Raw genomic sequence first — 5,600 nt, 5'->3', positions numbered from 1 at the left:
GAGAGAGAGAGAGAGAGAGAGTCTAGAGGAGGAAGAGGAAGAGGGAGAGGACACCGGAAAAGGGTCCATAAAAGTAGCTATGGCAGCTAATGAATATCAACGACACAAAAACATAAACTGAATCAAATTGAATGGTTATTCTGACCAACAACATGTAAAATGTCTTGCAACCTCTCTGCATATACAACAAAAGTATATATAGTGGTAGGCGATGCGCAAGAGAATACTGCGAATCGGCTCGATCAGCTGCCTCGTAGCTGCTTACGCTTAACCTAGTCCAGCTTTGAGATTCAAGATAATACTGTCAAACAGAAGGATAGGCTATACATGCCGTTGTGTACCGCCACAGTATACCCCGTGATGAGCAAATTATTATAATTACTGATATCGAACTAAAAAGCTATGAAAATAATTGTATTTGATGATCGCTACTCAAAAATGGTCGCAAAATAACGAAAAAAAGGACTAACTTTAGTGTTCAAAGGGAGTAGCCTGACCCGAATACAAGGATCACATGCATGTTTATCTTTGAATAATAGCAAGCGATTGAGATCAATAGCGACAAAAAGTGCATTTGTTCTTTTCATTGAGCTGTCCCTTTCATTGAGAGTTTATTGAAAGAAAAAAAAAACGATACATTGAACTATTTCCTGGCATTGACCTCGGCCAATTGTTATAGCTCAAAGGTTGCTTATTGTTTCACAGTAGGTTTGAACTCATATATATATCCTATATACGTTAATATATGGTCAATTTGACGTGCATGCCATATATCACCGAAAGACATCGTGATCAACGTCACCTGCGTGTTCGTTGTACGAACGAAGACATTTCGTCTTATTGTGTAACCTTTTAATGACAGACTGACAGGTAGACGGACGTACACCGAATATACAAGCACGCTTGCAGGATATTACACTACACATCGTCCGGTCAGCATAACATGCGACAAACGCTCGCGTATCGCGAGCAGCGTCTTCATCGTCTAAATATGAAGCAATAGCAGCACTAGAACGCCCAAAAAGCTATTTAATTCAGGGAACAACTATAGGGGGTCGAAGCGGCGTTCGAGAACAGATTTATGGCTCAGAATCTCTGTTGCCGCACGACGGACACACCACTACAGTTGAAGGTCGTTTTTTGATGGATGTACTAAGTTGGGGCAGTGTAGTAGGTATCATTGCCTCATTTGTCAATCTGCGCCAATATAGACCTACTAAAACCCGAACAATGTTGCAGGATCATAATGATCTAAATAGAAAATGTTCGAAGGATAGGGTGAATTAGGACGATTTGGCTGCAGGTTGTAGGTTATCTAGGCAGTTCGTCTTATACTGATAACTGTATCGGTACATTACTACACGACAGCAACCTGAAATCAGCCTGCAATTATATAGTTGCTTTTATAGCGTGAGAGAAAAATGAGTGAATATCGCAGCCAATGTTTTTTTAGTACCTATCCCTTTTACCTAGTTATATTAAGTACGTTATAATGTTTTCAGTGTGAGGTGAACCAACATTCCCCGGCCCTGTTTCAACCGTGGAGCTCCTCAGCGTGCCCCTCAGACCTTTTCTACTTATTGGAGTAGCTGTCACGTATGACCAGGATCAACTACAATAGAACAGCGGAAAAGCACATGTACTATACACCCAATTGCCATACTGTTCAGCCCATAAACATTAACTTAAACTATTCATAAAGATAAATATAGACATATAGTTTCATGTAGACGGATCCTCCGACACGTTTCCCTATTCATGTTAAAATATATGATAGCACGTGTCCATTTTTACTCATTTGGGCAACGAGATCGATTCAAGCGTTAAAGTAATGCAGAATGGGACGAAAACATTAATTATCGCTTACAGCTAATTGCAGCTCGATGCATCAGATAAAAGAAAAACGTAGATAACTGAGACTCTAGAAAATATTGATCGAGCGTAAACAACGAAATATGCAACCATCGGCCATGACTTTTAATCAACTATATATAATAAAAACGGGGAAAAACTCGTCATCGCAAACTAGTGTACAGTTCTATTCTGAGTTAAAGAGGCAAGCTGAAGATACCAACGAAGTAAATTATCACAAATGTACATGCCAGCCTAGTTATGCTATAATATTTCTTTATTATATGCATAAGCTTGTTATTTAAAGCTTCAGATCACCACAAAGCGATTGAGCAGAAAGTTGTCTAGAATCCATTCGTTGACGTGGATTCATACCTATAGGTCGATCGGCTTGCTCTGACCATAGTGGTGCTTCTTTGTTCCCTTGTCTTCAAACACATAGATTGTCGTCAGCAAGTGGGAGAAATGCACCTCCTCTCAGAGTTCGTTAATAGTTATGAATTTGATTGACCTTTCTCATCGGGCATTCACCGTCCCGCCTATCTACGTTCACCGATACATGTTCGCCATCCCCTCCCCCCTTGGTGTCTTCCTTTCTCTTCGATGTCCTCGTCAGCGCCGCCGACCAGTGAGAACATGGCGTCGCCTTGTTCTTTCGTCTTAGTTTTATTGGAAGCAGGCGTCGGATCAAATGGTTCAAGCGATGCCCGCTGTGTAATAGGCTTACGATGGATCTCGCTTTCGAAACGAGGGCAATTGCGGCCCCCTAAGGCAGCTCCTAGGTGCTTCTTACGTTGCTAGAGCATGCAGTGACAGCTGGATCCATTTATATGCAGTTACTTTTATATGGGTAAAAGACAAGCTCTCAGGATCACTCGATCAAGGCACCGACAATACTATTCTACCTCTACGACCATCAGACAAATGGCTTTTCCGTCATGACCGACCGTCTTCCGGCCTCTCTCGTTCTTGCTCTTTCGGCAAAGCTATCTGCATAGAATGGTAGTTGAAACAGGTTTTTAGCGCTCCAGCTACTACCTTCCCGTTCTTGTTTGTGACCTACGTAAGTTATACTGTATACGTTAAATTGCAATGTGAAAGCTTTTAGGTGGAAGTTTTGAAGCCCGAGAGATTAGCTGCGCCCAGTAGCGAACGTCGCCCCGATCAGAGAAACTGCTCGCTGCGGCCTGTATACTATATATAAAATGTTGTGTATACTGGTTAGGTTAAGGTTTGCATTCAATATATTTTACTTAGTCCTTTGCATTTTTGAGTCTGTCCATATTGTCCCCCCAATCGTAACGAATAATGATTCCAATTGCCCGAACAAATGCGACAAGATGAAGTAACATTTGTTTTCAGGAAATAGAACAATACAATTCTCGTTGATTAAATAGGGAGGTGTGTGATGTTGCGATTGACTATTACATAGATTATTTATTCGACGGAGCTATAATTTAATAGGCAAATTGTAAACATTTGCTGCACAATTCCATTAAAGAAGTAGAAATGGCGTCGTGTATGCCCGTCGCCACTAGTCGCTTCTTGCCATTATACATACGAACGTTGGAAATACTACAGCATCGATGTACGGGAGGAATACTTTTACGAAAAAACCTGTTCGATCCTCACAGTGAATTGAACCCGAGTCATTATCATGCTACACATTATGCTATTGCATAATCCGTCCATATCATGCAGATGATAGATTAGATGGACGGCCGCTTTTACCTTATATATGGTATACGTATATTGTAAGTAACAGTCTACTGTATGATATAGCGATCCTTCGTTCCCCTCAACAAGAGGTGTCGACATACCATAACATACATGTATATAATCGTTAAGCGCTATCGTCTGGACTACTCGTCTATGGCGTCAGAGCATGCTCGCGCACACATATATGTGTGTGATATGTATCGTATCATCTCAGGCAAGGTCATTAGGACAGAAGGACACGTTGAGTTTCCGGCATCCCGGTCGACGCTGGCGACGCGGGTGCAGAGTACAACGCACTCCGCCTGTAAAAACTGCAAATGTTTCTGATCTATACGCTAAGTAAGTGTCCGCAATGTCTATGTCGAAATTCAGTCATCTCTACCGCCAATCCTTTATAGATACAGTCTAGTCTGAGATTGTCATATATCGCTCTTGTTTCCTATTCAACTCTGTCTAGGTACTGTAGAATAACTGAACACGTTGCTATACTTGTACATGTATGTCTAATTACTCAGCTCTAATTGCCTGTTAAAATGCGGCTAAGCCGTGGTGAGCGTTCCAAAGGAAAAATGCGCCATTCTTTTTTACTAGAAGAAGTAAGATAATGACTGCAGACTTTGTTTACCTCTAAAGTCACTAAAAAAGACTCTGGAACATTTTCTACGGGTTTAATTATATAGTGCATAAATTGATTGGAGGCTCCGGTGACTCTCGTTGACTCGCGAGACATGCGGTAGTTGTGTTGGTAATTCGACAAAAAATAAATCTTGGATTTTGTGTACATGGTGACTGCCGAGTGAACGTTTGAGCTATTGAGCTCGTTTAGCAAGGCGCTATTCTAATCAACCGTATTATTGTCCTTCAAGATTGGTTCCTGGCAGGGTATAACCTACGATAGCCGTTAATGCACCGATAATCTATAAATGGTAGTCGATAAATGAAGCGGTCATAACAATGTCGATTCGGAGAGACCGGCCAGAGTTTCTTTGCTAGGGTAACACGTATATATGGTAGTAGCGCTGTATTTTGGACGAGTGGTAGCTAATAGTCTTACTCTTGCTTACTCGCCGTGATTGACAAAGGAAATCTAAGACGTAATACAGGTGTCTCCTGGTTAAATACTTAATCCAAGACGGAGCTAAAAGGATCGCTACATGACAGCTTTCTAAGCAAAATTAATACGACGACTACAGTACAACTCATTGTAGTATAGCAAAGATATCTTCTCTTATCCCTGCTAGAGGTAACACTGACTTTAGGAAATGATTAAAGCAAGGTGTACTGGCCAAATTTAATTCCGATGAAACACTTTATTTACTTTGAGGTCCGACGAGATCCTCAGTTATGACTGCTTCTCTCATAGGTCCTGGCCAGTCAAACCAGGACGAGTGTCTATGTTCATTCTGGCACATTCGATATTCAGCGTATTGATCTTCAAGTGCAAATATAAGTCAAGCTTATGGCAACTCTGTCTTCAGGACGTCTTGGACAGCTTGTCCGAGGATTTTGTCCGAATTAGAAGTGTCATCGTCTGTTGGTTCGCCATGACATAGATGTAAACTTATTGTACCAAAACATTGAAATTTAAAAAGTATTTTCATTCCAATCGTTTTACAGCTACAATTTATTTGTAAGACAATTGATTCTATGATGCTAATATCTTTGTCACATGGAAAATTGCTAGCGAACCAATCGCGGTAGTAAATTCTTCTGTAAGTAAATAATTTTGACGTATAGTCATTTCGTTTGTTTGTTTGCTGTGGCAAGGTTTGATGTGGCCGAATAATTCTTTAATAAAAATAACGTGAGTCGTCAGTGTACTCATTGTGCTTCGTTAAGATCTGGTTGACAAAAAAACATGACTCCTGAGGTGGAAGCTTCTTTCTCTGACAAAAGCCGGCCTTTCCATGACACTAACCTGAACCTACAATGCACACAGGTTAAAATTATTATCGTCAGCGGCAACTATTTACTTTTGTGACAATCTTTCCAGCTTATTTTAATGACTTTAGCCTATAAATAACTTGACC

The 5,600-nt window shown here is 40.7% G+C and overlaps 1 long non-coding RNA gene across 1 annotated transcript in view; it reads left to right on the top strand.

Annotated features, from left to right (window-relative positions):
• The window catches only part of LOC111262767 (uncharacterized), a 12,896-nt gene extending 10,870 nt beyond the window's left edge, over positions 1–2,026 (top strand). The window contains exon 5 of the long non-coding RNA XR_002681845.2: positions 1,503–2,026. This is a non-coding gene — a long non-coding RNA (uncharacterized LOC111262767). The remainder of the gene's footprint in view (positions 1–1,502) is intronic.
• Positions 2,027–5,600: the final 3,574 nt, after the last annotated feature.

The sequence above is a fragment of the Varroa jacobsoni genome, unplaced genomic scaffold, assembly GCF_002532875.2.
Source record: "Varroa jacobsoni isolate VJ856 unplaced genomic scaffold, vjacob_1.0 scaffold_74, whole genome shotgun sequence".
In the NCBI taxonomy this organism is placed as follows: domain Eukaryota; kingdom Metazoa; phylum Arthropoda; class Arachnida; order Mesostigmata; family Varroidae; genus Varroa; species Varroa jacobsoni.
This window is presented reverse-complemented; position numbering and strand designations above follow the sequence as displayed.